Here is an 18,334-nt window from a genome sequence, read left to right on the forward strand (position 1 = left end):
GTGGCCACTGTTGATGGGCATGGAGAAGCTCTGGGCTGTGCCTGCAGTTGGCTTTTCCTCCCTATCTGTGTTCAAATCATTCTTGGTAAGCAGCCTGTGGGAGATGTCTCCTCCACACACAGCTGGCCAGCCAAGCCATATATCCCCTGCAGAGCAGGTTGTGGGCTGGTGTCCTGGCTCTGCAGGACATCCCCATGAGGTGTGGCTGTATCCCTTGCTTTCCATGATGGAGTCTCAGAGTGAACTGGTGTGAACCTTTGGGGGCAGCAATCACAGCCAGTGAGCAGCGTGGGTGTGATGTCCCCGTTTGTTGTGTGAGGTGGTTCCTAATTGCTGATCTCGAAGCAAGGCTCAGGTTTGCCTCCAGTGGAGTGGGCTGTGAGTTGTCATGAGCTCAGTCTGGTTGCCCCAAATCAGGAGATGCCTTAAGGATCCTGCCCAGAGAAACTCCATTAGGGTGCTTTGCATCATGTTCTAGTTCCTAATTCCATCCTCCCTTTCTTTAACTGTAGCTTCTCCTCAATGACAAATCACTGCTTTTACATCTTGAAAATGGTGGGAGCGTTGGTGGAGTTAGCAGGGAATTTTACAGATTGAATTTTCAGAGAAAATGGTCATTTAAGGAGCACACTCACCAGTGAGAAAGAACTGGTGTTGATTTGAAGCAGCTGAGAGAGCTCCTCCCCAGCAGAGAGAAATTTGTGGTGTTCAGGCAGGGCTAAGACTGGGCATTGTCAAGGCAGCAATCTGGGATCAGTGTCAAAGGGAACTGAGGTGAGCTGTAGTTCAGATAACAAAGAGCTAAAATCCAAGCACAGTTTTATCCTACCAGGACATTCACACCAGGAATCATGGGATACTGATGCCTAAATGGATATTTGTGTCAATTTTCTTAGCTTTCCTCGCACCTTGAGGTGCTCCCTGTCCAACACCTCCCTGGCACCCATGGCCTTCAACCTCTGTATTCCTGAGGACGGCTTGGGAGAGGCCAGCATTTGCAGCTCTCTTCAGATATTCAAAATCACTCACCCATCCTGGAGGAAGGGAGCTAAAGGTTTTATGAAGCCAAGGGAATTTAACATAAGTCCCTGCATGTCGCTGTTGTCCGCAGGGACAGCGAGAAGAACGACACAGAATTTAAGTCCAGGATAAAATGGGATTATTTAATTAATTACAAACTCATTTATGTAACTTGGTTCGCAACAGAGAAATGACATGATTGGCCCATCGGTCAACCACCCACCAAAGTGATTGGCTGAAAGGAATAGTCCCCATTCTCAAAATATTATTCTCAATGAACCAAAACAATATCCACAGTATTCCAGAACAACCTGCACCTGCAAAATAGTTTACAAAATAGCAAACCGTTTCTCAGCTAGTTTGCGTGAGAATGGAGATTTTCACAGGAGGCTGTAAAAAGCTGGAAAATTTCTCTGCCAGCTTTTCTAGCATTTACACCTGCAGAGGGACCATCCGCTCCCTGGGATCCCAGGATATCGAGGTATGGGAAGAGTCCAGCTGGTGGGGCTGAAGTTTCACTGCTGTGTGGGAGGGCTTTAGCCCTGCCAGCTTTGAGCACATGTGAGTGAGAGATCTGCACTGGTGTGAGGCCTCTGTTAGCTGGGTCACTTGGGATATTCCTGAAGGAGCTGTTTTGTTTCCAAAATCACAAGCTGAAATCATGTACCAGATGATCAAGTACAGAAGCCATTCTTGTGCTTTTGAGAGTGATTTCTTTGATTGAAAGTGGGCAGAGGAAGGATGAGGACAGAAAGTGGCTGTTAAAGAGAGAGATATCATTGTATAGAGCAGTTTGCTTTTTCTTCCTCATCTCATTTCTCCTCTACTGGGGAGCAATGAGTTATATTCGCTGCAGGGATCTCCAGTGGGGCACGAACACTGCAGGGATCTCCAGTGGGGACAGAAAAAACTCTGCAGCCCCAAACTGCCCAGCCCCTGCTGGGCCACACTTTGCCCTCAGCTTCCTGCTGTAAAGCTGGACTCACTCTGTTCAAGACAACAGATTTCTTCTGCATTTATGTCATTGTAGGCAGATGAAAAATCGGTGCCTTAATTTGAATGCAGTGGTGAGTAGAGCATTACTCTAATGCTGCTGGAGGGGGAATCTGTGAGAGGCTTGCAAATAGGCTTGGGAGGAGTTTTTTCTTCTCCATGTTGAGTGGGTTGAACTTCTGGAGCTGGTTAAAGCCAGCCCTGACACTGTGGACTTGTTTGTGTTTGTGGATGAAGCATCAGGTGTTGTCTGAGAGTCCAAACTCAGCCTCCTGGGCCAAGGAGGAGCGGGGTGAATCTTCCTCTTGCTGCTTTTCCAGCTGTTTGGGGGATAAACATAACCCTGAAGTGGGGGATTGCCAGGGCAGCTTTCCCTGACTCCACAGTGAAATTCTGCTCTCCACCCCTGCAGGGAGCAGTGCACCTTGGCTGGGTGGGCCTGGCATGGAAAGGATGGGTTTGACATGCTTGTACCAGGCCCTGACCTGCAGAGCTGTGTCAGTCCAGCTGTGCTGCTGTAAAGGCTTCGCTGCCTCCCCTGGGCAGTTCCAGCTCTCCTGCCCCATCTGCAGAGGGAGGTCCATGAGAAACCAGAGGATGAGAACGCTTAGGAAGGCCATGCCATGCCCACAGGGCACGTCTTGCAGGGTTTTTTCTGCTTACTGCTTTCCTGCCCTGCTATAACCATTTAGAGCTGACTTTTCCAAAGCAGAGGGCACTGGGGCACCTCTCTGCAGCTGATGGTCAGTGGGAAGCGAGGGCTTCGGTCCTTCAGGGGCTGTTCAGAAGCACTGAAGGCCCCTTGGGAAAGGAGACTTTGGTGTTGGGGTTTTGCTCAGCTGGCTTTGCAGAGTTATTCTTCAGGCTCTCAGCAGTGTCCTCCAGCCGTGTGGCTGCTGGGGTGGTATTTGAGCAGTCCTGGCTTCCTCTGGCCTTGAGCCTTTGTGCAGATCCAGCTCCACTGTCAGGAAGCCAGGAGAGAGTAAATAGCTTCCCTTGGCAAGCACTCCAAAGAGAGACTGGAGGGGGAATAACCTTCTTCTTCTGAGGAGCATCCCTTGGGTTGAGCAAAACTGGGCTAATGATGTGAGTCTGTTAAAGGAAGGTAAAATACAGGTTGTATAAGCTCTTGGAGAGTTGCTGTTGCCAGACTCCTTATCTTAGACTTAGGGAAATTACAGCCTTTATGATTTTTATCCTCTCTTTAGTCCTCCTGTTTCCTGCGCCTCACAGCAGAGCAGGTCCATGGTTTCTATCCTAAGTTCGTGTTTGGCTTGTCCTACAGGCTGGCAAACGCTCACGCTGGAGGATTGAACCCAGTAAAGGAGTGGTCCCCCCTAAGTCTGAGGTGTCTCTGATTGTCACAGCAAACCTGGATGACACAGAGAAATTCCAGGACAAGGTGAAGGTGTTCATTGAGAACACCCATATGGACATCATCCCTGTCCAGGCTGTGGGCACCAGCACCACAATTGTCACTGATAAACTGTTTATTCCAGAGCTCAAGTTGGGACTCCACTTCAGGCAGGAGATCTCTCAGCTCCTGCTTCTCCTGTGGGCTCAGCAAGGAGCAGTTTTGCTGTAGTCTTTCAGACTAGATCTTCTTCAATGAACAAGGTCCTGGCTCTGTTTGCCTGAAGCCAGAGATTCCCTCAGAAACATGTGATGGCCATTTGAAAGTTGTTAGATACCCTCAAAAGCCACTGAAATGGAAACCAGTTGCTAAATTGTTACTGAATTGTCTTTAGTTCTAATACATTTATTTCCTCACTTTATCAAGTAACAATTGGAGGAAAACAGCATGTCCCAGCAGTGTCTGGCTGGAAAATGCTACATTACCAGTATAACCATATTTCTCTTTGCAATAACATTGCTTGCTTTTCTGTTCCCCATGGACTATCATCTCACAACAGTGCAAACCTTGGCGGTAGCTTCTTGGCAGGTCCTCGACTAAATGAATGGTGCTGTTTTATTTCCCCTCTGCCTGGGAGTCTGGGAGGAGCAGCAGAATTTGTCTTTGCCCTATATCCTCCTCGGTTTGTTCTTCCCCAGCTGCCCTGCCGGGCTGTGCTTTATCAGAGAGGACCTAGTGGTTCTTTCCTCTTTTCTTCTGCCTGCTTCCTCACTGTCTCTTCCACAGCAGAAGCCCGAAGCACAGACAAGTCAGGATGGCTGCAGGACCAGCCCCGAAAGGGAGAGGAAAACCCCGCTGAGGTTGGGCAGGATGCACGGAGAGTGTTAACTGAGGTGAGCTCGAAGGAGGGGCTTCACTGATCCTATCGCCTGTGTCTGAAATCAGACACGCTCTTGTAAACAAGAGAAAGAGGAGCTTTTCAAAGTGCTCTTTGCTTTGTGCTGGAGAGTTCTTGGGATGAGAATTGTCTTCTCGAGGTGCCTGTTCTTTTCCCTGGCTGCAAAGAGGATCCACAGTGCTCCCAATACCTAAATTTTTGGGTAGAAAGAGTAGGTTAATCCTACTTTAAGCGTTTAGGATAGATTTTGGGGGGTTAAATATATACCCACCAGCCATCCACGTAAGCAGGGACATTGCAGGGAGGTGGATCCTAGTCCAGCATGTCCTGTGCTCTGTGCAGCCACAAACTGGCTACTCAACAGAGTGGACAATGTCAATGTGCTTGGTGTCATCATGCTCTGCCTCTTGCTATCTGTGCCCACTGGCTTGGTTGAGGGCTGTTGCCAGGGCTGTCAGCTGCAGAGCTGCTACTGGGTGAGCTGAGATGAGACCCAGGGAACACTGGGTGTTCCCAGAGCCACAAATTCTGCACCTACCCAGAGCTTCTCCAAGCTTTCATCCATTGCTGTCTCTAACATAAACCATTTTATACTAAGCTGGTACACATCAGCAACTTTCTTCTCCTACCATTGCTTCTGCTGGCAGCAGACAGCCATATTTTCTGTGACTTTCAGAAAACCAGTAACTGCTCCAGGAACAATTTGTTTCCTGGTCATGCTCAGATTTATTGAGAGTAAAATAACAGCTCCAGACTAGCCTGCAATTAAGGTTTCTTTACATGAAGGAATCAATTTCCATTGAACATTCATTTTGTTTTCTGTCTAGCTGGAGTTATTAATCTCTTGTTGTCACTCCATTCCCTCAGTAGCCAGACTGGTCTTGCTGCTGTCTTCATACTGGGGAAACTTCTGTTGACCCTGTGTTCTCACAGTTCATTTCTCTTTGTAAAACACAATCCCAGCTGCACTGTTCTGGCAAAGGGTGAGATGTTGGGAGTGATTAGGGTTGGGTGCTCTTTAAGAACTGGGGGGAGATGAGGGGGTGCCATGGCAGGGACCCCACCAGTGAGGCAAGTGGTGCTCAGATCACCAGATGAGTCTCTATACCCTGCAGCTTCTCAGTAGCATCCTCAGAGGTAGCCACCTGAGGCAGCAGCTCCTAAGGGAAAGGTGAAGAGGCAGCCAAGCTGTTCCTCCCTCTACCTGCAGCCAGCTGATACTGACTGATACAGCCACTGATACTGACACATATCAGTGTCTGATATGGTGAGACCTGCAGGAAGCACCTTGGAAAAACCCTCAGAATGTTAAGCAGCTAAGGCTGGTGATGCTCTGAGATGAGGCAGCAACTGAGAAGATGCTTTTCATAAAGACTTCCCCTGGCTTTATGCAAACAGAGCAGCTGCTGGGTGGTGATAAACTCCAGGGCAGCCAAGACCTGGCTGTGGCTTAAGCTTTGAGCTCAGACAGCTTTCTGCATGGAAGTTTTATTTCAGAGTGTGCAGTCAGGGAACCTCACCAGAGTGCTGAAGCTGAGTGACCACAGAGAAATAGCAGCTTCCATGGCATTTTCAATCTCTGCATCTCTTCTAGCTTCAATCCCTGCTGTTACCAGTTTCAAGTGACAAAGGACAACAGAAGGTTTCCACATTTTTCAAAAGAGGTGGCACCAAGAAGAAAGATGCTCCCCAGAGCTGGCAGCCCCGTGTTTAAGCTGCGACCGCTGCAGATGGACCTGAGGCCAGGCCAGACTGTGGAGATGGTGCTCGAAGGCTGCTCCAGCACTGCTCAGGTGAGGTCCCTGCCAAGGGCTGAGCCTTCCCTATCAGATCCCCTCCACAGGGGCTTCTTCTGCGGTCCCTTGACGTTTGCCTGGGAAAAGGAGCAAGTGACTTCAAGAAACTGTTTTAAGGCCACAAGTTTCCATGGCAGCACCAGTTGCTTTCCTTGCTGGCCACCATCAGTTGCTAAGGCTTTTTTGTGTTTCCATAGCTACCAAAACCCAGTGCTGAGCCCAAAATCCAGGCTGAAGGAAATACTGCTCCTTCGGAGCAAACAGGAGGTTATCAGTGTTATGTGTTGGGGCAGAAAGGAAGGCCAGGGAAAGTAAGTTACACTTAAGACTAGAAGCCCAGGCAGGAAATAAATTAAACAAATCCCAAGTGCTTTACTCAGGAGAAGCAAGGAGCAAAACAAAAGCTCTGTGAAGGGTGGGAGCATCTGGGAGCAGCTTTCCTTTTCCTCTGAAGACAAACATGGGCAGAGGGCTGGTCTAGCCCTGAGTCCTGGAGGGGGAAAACTCAGTGTGCCAGCTCTAATGATCAGTGTGATGTCCATCCATGTGGGAAACTGTTCCCAGGGATCATTAGAATTGACAAATTGACTTTTGTCAATATTTCCATAACCGCTCACCCCAGTCTCTCAGCCAACCCTGGTGTCCCAAGGGCAGCCAGGTTTTGCAGTACCCTTGGAGAGCAGCTCAGGGGGAGATTTTAACAGAGTCTTGGGGTGTTCTCCTCTCTGTGCCTTTCTTCCCAGGGGAAGAGCAACTCTGCAGAGAAAATGCCAGCTAACCCTGGTGTGCATTCCCTGGCTCTAGGACCACTGGACACACATGTGGAAGTGAATGTGGAATGTGTCTGCATGAAGCTTCTGCTGATACTGGTGTTCTGAGAAAGGGTTGCCTCAGTGGTAGCTTGAGGACGACTTGCTCAATCACCTGCAGTGGGACTGTCCCTGCGCAGTTCTGAGCCCAAAGGTTTCACTGGAGAGGGAAACAGAGTGATCAGGGCACTGGTGAGGATGTCTTGCCTGGAAATCCAGAATCTGAGAGTTCAACTTGTGGCTACCTGGCTCCTGCAAAGCCTGACTCCCCTGGGTGTGGGCTTTCCATTTTCCTTGGGTCCAGAGAGATTCATAGTCACCAGGCTGGTCAGCAGCCCAACTCCCTGCATTGCATGTGCAACACAGATGACTGTCAAGTCTGTAGGCTCTGAGGAGGAGTTGGGTTGTGGTGTTGTATCAGAGGGAGGAGTGAGAAACAAAGGGAGGCATTTGGGGAAGCAAAAACATGAGAAATCAGGAAAGGGTCTTGAGTATTCAGCTTAAACAGAGTGTTTTCCTGTGAAGTGTGAGACATCTCTGTTCCTGAGGAGGTTTCTTTTAAAACCAGCCCTAGAAGGCCACAGGGCATCCTAGGAACATCCTTCCCTGAAGGCAGGCTGGCTATTTGGGTTATTTGGCTTTTTCGCATGGATTCTTTCCCCTCTGCTTCCAAGAGAGGGTTTGCTGACACTGACCCTTCTATCACCTGTTTCCCTTCATATATGGATTTTTTCTTTTTTTTTTTTTTTATTTCTGTACAAATTTCTACAAATTTCTGTAAGCATTATGCTTACAAGATCATCTCATTTTACAGAAATGAGGAAATCATGACTGCTGACTTGATGACACAGAAACTGCTTCATCTAAGCCTTCGTCCTTGGAAAGCCCCAGCTCAGCTGTTGCACATCTCAATAACTTCCAGTTGGCTACCTAATGTTGCCCTGTCTTCATAGTCATTTAGACAGGCTAAACTATCATCCTCATTTTTCTGCTCAGCTCTATCTAATAGCTACTGCCTCCCAGATCATCTCATGCCAAGCACTCTGCCTAAGGGAACTGAAAGCATTAGAGTGAACAAGAAGTCTGTCTCTTCTCAGAGGAGAAGCAGCTGTCAGAAAGGTCCCCCCAATACTTCACAGGGTCAGTTACTTTGTCTGGGCATCAAGAGAAGGAAGCCTTGAAAGTGCACTGGTGGTTCTGCATTTTTTGTGGAGTGAAGGTCACTGTAGCAAGGCATGGGAGAAGTTGGGCATGCAAATCCAAGCGGGATCCACGCTGAAAATGTTACTGACGTGTCTGTCAGGCTTGTATGTGCTTTGGGGGTTGAAATATGTGAAATGCATCGGAAGGGGAAGGAGGTCTATGGCCACTTGAGGTTGTTTTCCCTTGTCTCCTGTTTCTGTAGCAACTCAGTGCTCTCCTGACTCTTCAGTCCAAGCCTCTGTCTTTAAAAGACACCTGCTGCCTTCCACTCAGCATTGTACTGGACTTGGAGCAGCCGTTCCTAATCTGTGATGTGAACCAGCAGCCCCTCCCTGCAGACTCCAAGGTGGGTATCTGTGGGCTCATTCTGTGGGGTTTGAAGAGGAGGGATGTGGTGTTGAGAGGTCTGTTGAGAGGTCCTCGAGTTGAGAAGTTTATTCTGTAGTGTCAGCAGTGGATTGACCTGAGCTGCATCAGCAGAGCTGCTGAAAGAAGCAAAATCTTACCTGAATTGGTAACATCCATGCTGGCTCTAAGACACGAGGAGAAGGGAGCAGGAAAGCAGATCGGGGCAAGCCATGCAGTAAAGGTGTCTCCTGGAAAGCATCCCAGCTCTCCAGCAGCCATCCCCTTGTATTGCTGCTGAGCACAGAAACGTGAGCCTGACAGGACCTCGGGCCAGAGCGTGGTGCCTGCAGTCAGACCCCCACTGTAAAGAAATGAGGGTGAACTGAGAAGCCCAGGCTGGGGTCACACTTTGAACATTTACTGTTTCCTGCTGTCAGACTGGGACTTGATCACAAAGGTGATTAATGTTCTTCATCTCCTTGCAGCCCATGGTGCTGGATGTAGGGGAGGAACTTCATTTCTGCATCCAGTTTAACCCAGCTTATGAGAACGATTTGAACAGCCAGGTAGCAGAGAGGGCACTCAGGGTGTCCTTCATGGAGCATCCTCATGAGGAGCACATTGCTGTTCGGGGAGAAGTCCACTTCCCAAATCTCCGTCTCCAGGCCAAGGCCCTGGACTTTGGCTGCATCATGAATGACACTAAACAAGTGCTGTACATGGAGATGACCAACTGCAGCCCACTTCCTGCCCTGTACCACTGGTCTTTCCAGACAGACAGCCAGGTGAACACCATAAGGTAGGTGCACCTTTGCCCTCTGCTTAAAGCTCTTCTTCCTGGTGTCCTGTTTGTACTTTGCAAAGACCAAGGCTGTTTGCCTGGGGTTTGACAAAATGTTCTTGAATTTCCCTTGTGGAAATAACACTGGCCAGCCATGATCAGGCTGGAAGCTCAGGGAATAGGTGATCTCCATCAGTTTGATGCTGGTGTAGCCCCCATACTGGTTCCCCTGGAAGGAAAGCTGCTTCCTCAGACCTCTGTGGCCTGAGGCAAAGACCACCTTGATGAAGGGAATTTTGGCCTGTTAAACCACACTCACCTTCCCAGAGCAGCTCTTTGGTGTTTGACAGAGATCAGCAGGGTCTGCAGCTTTAGGAACAGCTGCATCTGTTGGGGGGAGCACACATCTGAACACACCTGGAAGCAGGGCCCATCCAGGGCTGGGCTGTGCTTCCCAAGCCCAAGAGCAATCCTGCACTCATACTGGGGCACATCTATGAACGCATTTCTGGCAGTTCCTCCTGCTGTGACCTCTCTGCAGAGTGCAGAAGTCTGGGCTGGGCACTTTTTATGACAACAGCAAATGGTTTTTCCATAATGCCCCAGAAACCAAGCAAAGTTAACCAGTAGGCATTGAAGTGCTGCTGTTACAAAGAACAGAGCTCATCCAGAAACAGTTTTGTTCAGAGGACACAGTCTCTTGGGAGCTGTAAATCAGCTGTGGCTATGAGGAGGGCTTAGGGAAGAAGCCCTGGGCACTGGGGCAGCTCATTTCCAGCTGGGTCTTACCAAATCCCAACAAGCTTTTTGTTTGGCCCTTCTTGATTCACAGCACCTTCATGAGCAGATCCTGGAATGCAGAGAAAACTTGGCAAGAACAGGTGGAGGGAGGTGGAGAAGAAGGAGCAGGGCTGTTAGCTCTGCTTGGAGGCCCCTGTTATCTTCTGCCAAATTAAATTAGGGTTTAATTACAACCTAAAGGGGAAATCTAATTTTGATGCTAGAACAATGCATATATTTTATAGTAACAGAGAAACAAGCACATTCCAGTGAGGTCCGCGAGGAATTAATTTCCTCTGGGGCCACTTGCTGGCCGCTTGCCTGTTTCTCTTTATTCCCATTTTTTAAAACCAAATTAGGCTTTTGGAAATGGGAATGCTGAATCAGTGTTCAGCTTTTAATCACCCCATCTCCCCCTCAGTTAGCTTTGCTGGACCTGAGCCTGCAGGCACTTGCTCCTCCTGATGCTGAGCTGGTGGCCACTGAGGGTCCCAAGCATCTGGCAGGAGAGCAGCCTCTGCTCCAAAGGGTTTGGCACGGCCCCTTTGCTGGCTCTTTCCGGCTGGGGATGCTGTGAGAGCTCCCTGTTCTGCTCTGCATGTTAATTAAGCAGTAATGTATCTTCTCTGGGTCCCTCAGCAGCCACCATGTGATTGTGCATGGCAGAGGTGCAAATGAAGATGGTCTCCAAGCTATTAACACCTCAAATTGCTCATCAAGAGCCCGGCAGAAGGGCAGCATGTCAGATATTATTTCTGGTCCACATTAAGCACTGTCGGTATTCTAAGTGATCAGAACAAACTAATTCAGTCTGACTTGATTTCAAGAGAATCAAGTATCAAGACTCAGGAAGGTGAGATCAGTAGAACTGAAGCATCCATACATCTAACCTTGTTGGAGCCCATCAGCAGAGCCTCCCAGCATCCATCAGACACACATTTATTTTGGGCAGGAGAGAAAAGTATTTTTTTGCCTGGACAAGACTCTTATGTGCGTAGATGGTTTTTTTCTTCCAACTGTTCAATCCATTTTTTCCTCCTCACTCTCTAGTCCCTGCTGCTTTTTTGAGCAGAGCAATGGTAGAAGCAGCAGAGTCCAGCTGTGGCTGTGGGATGGGATGTGCCCAACCCGTGCCAATCCATGCCCGCTGTGGAGCCATGAATCTCCCGTGGTTACTCTTTGTCTACACCTACAGGGTTAGAGACAGACTGAGAACAGGCTCTCTTCACCCCTTGGATCTTTGATAGCTCAAAGCTGAGTTAAGCCTTTGCACCAAGAGGTTTTTTGTAGCACTGGAACGGATCTTCAGAATCTCCCCACAGGAGGAACTAAATCTGGAGTCCAATTCAAACATTTTGTCCTATTTTTTACCTTCAAGGTTTCTTCTTGAAAGATTAATTTGTCCCCTTTCTAAGGTCAGTAACCAGCTCCTCAGTTTCCTTTGGGTTTCCCCTCAAAAGGAAGATAATACAAAGTATACACAAGGATATTCTTAGAGACCTGTGACAGAGGCCGCCAAAGGCTCATCCCCAAATGTAGTTGTTCTCTAGAGCTTTCATCCTTTATTCAGGACCCATGCCTTGTCATTTGCATTGATCATTGCTGTTTCTGCATCACCTCTTTGTTTTCCCGTGCAAGATGTGTTCCCTTCCTGGGACAGAGCTAACAGGCACTGAGCAGTCCACGTGCCAGGATAGATCAGCAGGGAACTCTGCACCTCTGTGGCACACGTCAAACCACCTTTGTGTGTTGATCTGACATCTCTGGACAGTGGGAACATCTTGGCTACAGATCCAGAGTAATGAATTGCCAGTAGATTCTTTGGGGAAAGGATTTGTTTAGCTAAACATGTAGAAAATTATTCTTTCCATTCAGGATTTTCTTGGCCAATTTGTTTTGAACAGGAGCCTTTCTCCTTCCAAGTGGGTCTTCCTATAGCATTAGTGATTTCTCCTGTCTCTGTCTCTCTCATTGCATGTCCCCAGGCAGGTGTCACTGCAGGGACCCTGAGAGCCAGATCCCAGCCTTGGTGCTGACAAAAAAAACCAATTCTGTGTTACAGTTGATGGGGTTTTGCTTTGTTGTTTTTTATAACAAGGAAGAAATGGAAAATGCAGACAGTGAAAAAGAGTGCAAGGCAGAAATCTGACAGCAGCGCTCTGTCAGCCCCTGGCAGGGAGAGGCAGGAACAGTGGGAACATCCATCTGAAATGTATTTACCCCCCATGCCCCTGGTGCTGGGGAGTCTCAGATGAGTGACACAACCCCTTCTTGCCCCTGGTGCTCTCAGCTCCTTAGGGCCCTATGTTTTGGGCTTTGGTAGCCCCATAGGTGCTATTTCCCTGCTTAAATCCCCTGGGTAACTTAGAAAAGGAGGGTTGAGTTGTGAGGGGAAGGTGCTGCTGATGTGTCCCTCGGCTGCAGGAGGTTTGGCAGCAGTAGAGCAGTGTTTGCTTGGTGTACCAGAGGAGTTGTTTCCTAACTCTCAGAGCTGGAGGCTCTTGGAGCAAGTGCTCGGTGGTGGGCAGGGATCACCTCTGGGGTGGCCATGTGACTGCCATGGACAGCTTGCAGAGAGTCTCTCTACTCATAGGCAGAGGCACTGGGGAGCTGAAGCAAGGGAGACTTGGAAATTTGTTATTTGCTTTATTCAGACAGAAAGAAAAGTAAAGATGCTCGCCAAGGAGTGGATTGTCAGCCAGCATATGTTGTTACCAAGTCTGTAGTAGAGACACAAAGCTGCACATGGGATGTGGGACAGGGATGCTCTGTCAGGACAAAGACAGGTGGTAATGATTTCCTATTTTCAACGTGTCTGTAGACTTCTTTCTTTTCTACCTTCAGCACAGTGATAGTCACCATGCACCTTCCATCTCTCTGCCTCTTCCAGCATGGTGCTGCTCTTTTCCCAGCTCTCTGGCTGGCAAGTCAGCTAGCCTGCCCCCAGGCCTGGGCATGGCACCTTCTGGTTGAGCTCTGGGAGCACTACAGCATGTTTGAGGCAGCTTCTTCTGCCTCAGGGCTTCTACCCACTGTCACACACCTGGAGGATTTTGACTCGAGACATTACAATGGAAGTTGGAGCCCAGAACAGCTGCATGGGAGTCACTTCAACTCTTACTTGGGTTTGGGGAGCCTCAGCCGCCTCCTTTGCATGAGGGTGACAGACCCTGAGAGCTGTCATTCCTTGCTGGACTGGGGAGCAGCTCTGGGGTGTTGGAGAGGTGAATTGAGGGTACAGGAGGCAAAGGAGAAAGCATTGCCTGGGGGAAAAGCACTGCATATCCCAAGTGCTGTCAGGTGGTTGACTCTCTCCCTGGCTTTGTACTGTGCCATCAGAACCTAGCCTGGGAGATGTTCATGTGTCATCCATGCCCAGATCAGGCTGGGGGGGGCAGGTTGGGTGGGAATTGCCTTCTAATTTTGGAGCCAGTCAGCAAATGCTGGAAGGTGACTTCTTGCTCTGCTAGCACTGTTCAGCTGCAAATCTGGGGAGCAGCCAGCTTCTGCCCTTGCTTTCTGCCCATCTTCATTAGCCAAGGCTCACAGTGGGAGCCCAAGATACATGGGCTCTGCAAAGGGCATCCCCCTCCCTATCCAAGCCTCTCCACCAGTGCTGCCTGGATGGCTCCTGCATGGATTCTCTCTGGGCAGGAGGTGCAGGAGGTTCAAGGCCTGTTTCTACAGAGCTTTATTGTTTATGAAATGAAACATTGATGTTTCTTTTTGGTTTGTTGGTGGGAACAGCCCTCACTGTATGTGACAGTGATGGGTAAGGTGACATAATCTCCCAGACTTCATTCCTCTTAATTTCTCCATCTTTTGTCACCCTTCCTTCTTTTCCTGCTTTCTGCAAGCTGTGCATCAAACAGCTTTCCCAAGAGAAAATCCATCTGAACCCCTGGCACTGCTCTACCCAAAAGTACTGTTTCTAGTATGGCTGTGCTCTTTTCTGGTGCCCCTGTCTTCAGAGGGTAGCTGAGACATCTTTAAACTCTTAGAAGAAGAGGTTCAAACCCCTTGTAAATTTGAATCCAGGTGCCAGATCTTTACAAGTTTTTTGGTGTAAGTCTGCACTGGGGATTTTTGTGCTGATTCCTTCTAGCCCAAGGTTGTTCCTGGACAGGGAACACAACCTAAAACTAAATCTTATGGTGAGGAGCATTGTCCACATGATCCTTGAACTCTGACAGATTGCTGTGTATTGTCTTTGCCAACTCAGAGAACCAGTAGCAGCCGGGTTAAGGTGTGAGGACTCTGGGATGTTAGGGATGTATGCCCTGACTGGGACAGGGAGGCAGCCAGGAGCAGAGAGAGGGGAGGGTTTCAGCTTCCAGGGAGGTTGAATGGGGTTCAGCAAAGCGCAGAACAGCCCACAGAGATGCCCATCCCAGAATTAGTGGTGTGGGATGGAGCAAGAAGGATTTATTTACTCTCCACTGTGTGCTTCATGTAGCAGAGGGAGGTAGGAGTTCCGGGGGGTCGGGCACCCCAGGGGTCCTCTGGGCCCAGCTGCCTTGCTGTGTATTTTCAACAGTGCCTGACTCAAAGCTGTCTTTTCAGTGGCTCTGCCCTCGGGAGAGTCATCCTTCTCCTCCACAGGAAACCTCTCCAGCTGGGAGCTTGCTTTGTTTCTTCTCACTGGTAACTGTCACCTCTTTCCTGCCTGCTGGCCTCCATCACCACCCACTTGTCCCCAGCTGTCCCCAGTGTCACTTGGACCAGGTCAATCCTGTCTGGTCATCCCTTGTCCCATCTCCAGCAGCTCTGTGGGACCATTGGACTGTGAGCGCATGTCCTGGGAGTATGCTTGCCTCACTCTAGGTAAAGCAGGGAGGAATTCTGATGTACCATGTGAGTGACCTTTAACAGTAGCTCAGCAGCAACGTTAACTCGGTTTTTACATGCGGTAAAAGCCCCCCACACCCTTAATCTGATTTCTGCCAGGGTGAGGATCCCTGCTCCTTCTGGGCAGGAGATGGATGGCAATGCCGGCATATTCAGCAGGGTGGAGCTTCAGTGTCTGATTTATTTTGGGATTCGACCCTAGCAAGTATATTAAACTGGAGGTTTTTTTGGTTTGCTTTTCATTTTGTGCTCATTATCGTTGCAGCTTTACCTTCTCCTTCCGTGGCCCGTGGTGACCTGCTGCAGAATCCCATTTGGAGGGTGCGCTGGGCTGGGGCTGCGCTGCCTGCGCGGGATGTGCCGCATCAGCGTGGGCCGGTGGAGACACCTTCTGGGGGTCGGCAGAAGTGGTTAAGACGAGCGGGAATGTTTCCTCTTAGGTGAGGACTTCAGGACGTGCTCCATCATTTCACGTCCCTCCTTTTCTCACCCTGCTCTTTGCCCCATGGAAGGACAGCAATGCTGGCAGGGGAAAAGGCCACCAGCCATGCTGTGAGCTTGTCCTCAGGGTTCAGCTTGTGAGATCCAGCTTCCCTCTCCTGCAGCCTTTGCCCTAAGAAGAGGACAGACTGAGAACCTCTCTCTTTCCATGGCTGGAAGCCTTCTGCTTGCCTGTCAGATCCAACCAGGAGCAACCTGCTGCTCTCAGGTGGTTATGCTCAACCAGCTCTTTGGCTTCAGGCAAAGAGCCCACCAGCCATGCTGTGAGCTTGTCCTCAGGGTTCAGCTTGTGAGATCCAGCTTCCCTCTCCTGCAGCCTTTGCCCTAAGAAGCGGACAGACTGAGAACCTCTCTCTTTCCATGGCTGGAAGCCTTCTGCTTGCCTGTCAGATCCAACCAGGAGCAACCTGCTGCTCTCAGGTGGTTATGCTCAACCAGCTCTTTGGCTTCCCACTGCTTCCTAATAATGTTAACCCTTGCAGCCATACTCTTTGTGTTTTCAAGCTCTCAGCACTTGCCCCCATGAAGACATCTTAAAATGGTGAGTATCCGGATCCTGGCCACAGAGACAGCTGGAACACATCTCTCCTCCTTTGCTCTTTGTTACAGGGGTTAATAGTCATCTGTTTGCAGAGCTGTTTTTTGGAGTAGCTGGTAAGATTGTAGTTGGTGCAGATTGCTTTAAACAGCACTTCCAAATTACAGCTGTCGGGGCTTGTTTAATTTTGAACAAAGACCACAAATTGTATTTATTGTTAGAGCCACTGATTTGTTCAGAAGGGCCTTTGCCTCGAGTCTGATAGAGAAGCATTCTTCTGTCTCATAGAGAATCAGGAGCTCACCTGATGCTTATAAATCCCCTGGCTGCTGTGCAAAGCATGAGGAAGGAGAAGGCTTAATGGCTTCTGTCATCTGTAAAATCGGTGCAAGTCAGAATAACCACAGTAAAGTCAGTGGAGACTACTTCCAGGGCCATAACTTGTCAAGAGAGGGAAGTAGAGCTGCCTAAGAATGATCTTTACAAGGACCTGCAGTGCCAGCCTGCATTGCTGATTGTGGCTGGCCCTGGTCCAGCTCACCTTGGATCAAGTGACTGGGGATCTTTAGTGCCTGCACCCCAAAAAATTAGATGAGCTACACCCCATAGGAATACTCTGGGAGAGGCATGAGCCATGTTGGACGAAGCCTGAGGGGCCTCAGACCCTCCTCTGACTTTTCTTCTTGAGGGTGATGGAACAGTTTTGGTCTGTGGGTTTCAGCAGCAGCTGAGGACTCTCCGTGAACTCAAAAATCAGATCTTGCAAACATCTGTCCATGGCTTGCTCCAAAGTGCCCTTTCAATCTGCATCTGATTGCCTGGAGGAGAAATTCAAAGTGCATCGTGTAAGGCCATTTAAATACCTCCTGTGTGTGTGGTCTCTGGTGCCTTGTCCTGGGATTACCTGGAAAGAGTTGTTGCTTTGTTGGGAGGCTGCTTTCACCCAGTTCCCTGGCTGTGCCTAATGGGTGGTCCTGTGTGTGGTCCCTGGGGGCCTGGCTAAGGATGCTGCACATATGGTGCCATGCTCCAGGGAAGCAGTCTTGGCACTGTTGAGTGTCCAGGAGTTGGCCTCGATGATCCTTGTGGGCCCTTTCCAACTCAGAGTGTTCCATCAAATTCTTGCATTTAATGTGGAGGGGTGGTGGTGGTTTCTGGTGCATGTCCTTGGTGCTGGCAGGGACCTTGGGCACTATCATTACCTCTCTGTCCTGATGTTGATGGCTCTTACACAGCCTGAGCTGGCAGGGTCGTATCATCCCATGTGACTCTTCACATGTGGTTTGCAGAAGCAGTGTGATTTCTATCTGCTCTATTTTGGGAGGCGGGTGTGGGAAGTGGTGTAAAGCTGTGTCCCAAGCAGGCTCAGAAACCACCACACAGCTTGAGACTTGTTGGGTTTTTTTTTGTAACATCTCAGAGTTTGGGACCAGTATGTGTCATAGGGTTGTCCTGGCCCTTGTAGGAAAGATTCCTCTCTCCCTGGTGTCAATCCACCTGTGCTCCCATTAAATCACCACGTTAATTCCTGGATGCATTTTGTCTCATGTGAGGAGTGTCTGGGTCGGGTGAGAGCAACCCAGAGGGGCTGACAGTTTGTTGTCAGTCCCTCCAGCTCCAGGCTGACCTGCTTCTGTCAGGAGGCTTAGTCTCAGCTCCACAGTGCTGGTGGAAGCACTTCCACAGCCTTTTGGCCCCTCTCTTTTGGGATGGGTCCTCTCTGCTCCTTGCCTTCCTCCCTGCATTCCCAGCCTTGGCCTAGAGTGTTTTCCTGCGAAGTGCAAGACTTGTTTCTGAGGAGGTTTCTTTTTAAACCAGCCCTAAGAGGTTACAGGACATCCTAGAAACAAGTGGGACATCCACAGCTTCCCTGGGCAACCTGTGCCAGTGCCTCATCACCCTCACAAGGAAGAATTTTTTCCTAACATCTAAACCTACTCCCTTTCAGTTTGAATCCTTCCCCCTTATCCTGTCACTACATGCTCTTGGAAGTAGTCTTGCCCCATCTTTCCTGTAAATTCCCTTCAGGTACTGGAAGGCTGCAATTAGGTCACCCCAAAACCTTCTCTTTTCCAGACTCAACAATCTGAGTTTTCTCAACCTTTCCTCATGGGAGAGGCGCTCCATCCTTCTGATCAACTTGGTGGCCTCCTCTGGACTCGCTCCAGAGGTGAAGAAGCATCGTGTGGAGAGAGACAATAAATACACAGGTAGTGCAAGTGCTGTTCACTTGCGTGTTCATTTCTCCCACTGTGCAAATGCCTCCAGAGAAATCCCTTCCCCGGGGCGAAGGTAAGTCTCTGGCTTGCATCCTGGCATTTAACAGCCCGTGTGTGCTGCGTGTTCTTGTGTTCAAACGAGCAAGCTCAGCCGCTTCAGAGGCGGGTGTGAGGCGGCCGGGGGCTTTGCCCCGCGTCCCGTGTGCCGTGTCCGCGGTGTCCGTCCAGGCCCGGGCCCAGGCCCCC

The 18,334-nt window shown here is 49.6% G+C and overlaps 1 protein-coding gene across 4 annotated transcripts in view; it reads left to right on the plus strand.

Annotated features, from left to right (window-relative positions):
• Positions 1–4,164: 4,164 nt before the first annotated feature.
• Positions 4,165–18,334, plus strand: part of VAC14 (Vac14, PIKFYVE complex component) — an 89,629-nt gene continuing 75,459 nt past the window's right edge. Inside the window, exons 1-6 of one of the 4 annotated variants that reach the window (XM_017740904.1) lie at positions 4,165–4,260; positions 5,860–6,058; positions 8,276–8,419; positions 8,907–9,220; positions 15,096–15,270; positions 17,946–18,161. The gene's annotated coding sequence lies outside the window, so the exon portion shown is untranslated. Of the gene's footprint in view, positions 4,261–5,859; positions 6,059–8,275; positions 8,420–8,906; positions 9,221–15,095; positions 15,271–15,664; positions 15,752–16,381; positions 16,715–17,945; positions 18,162–18,334 lie in introns of those variants that run through there. The other 3 variants (XM_017740908.1, XM_017740907.1, XM_017740906.1) reach the window with 3 other exon arrangements.

The sequence above is a fragment of the Corvus brachyrhynchos genome, unplaced genomic scaffold (genome assembly GCF_000691975.1).
Source record: "Corvus brachyrhynchos isolate BGI_N302 unplaced genomic scaffold, ASM69197v1 scaffold26, whole genome shotgun sequence".
In the NCBI taxonomy this organism is placed as follows: Eukaryota; Metazoa; Chordata; class Aves; order Passeriformes; family Corvidae; genus Corvus; species Corvus brachyrhynchos.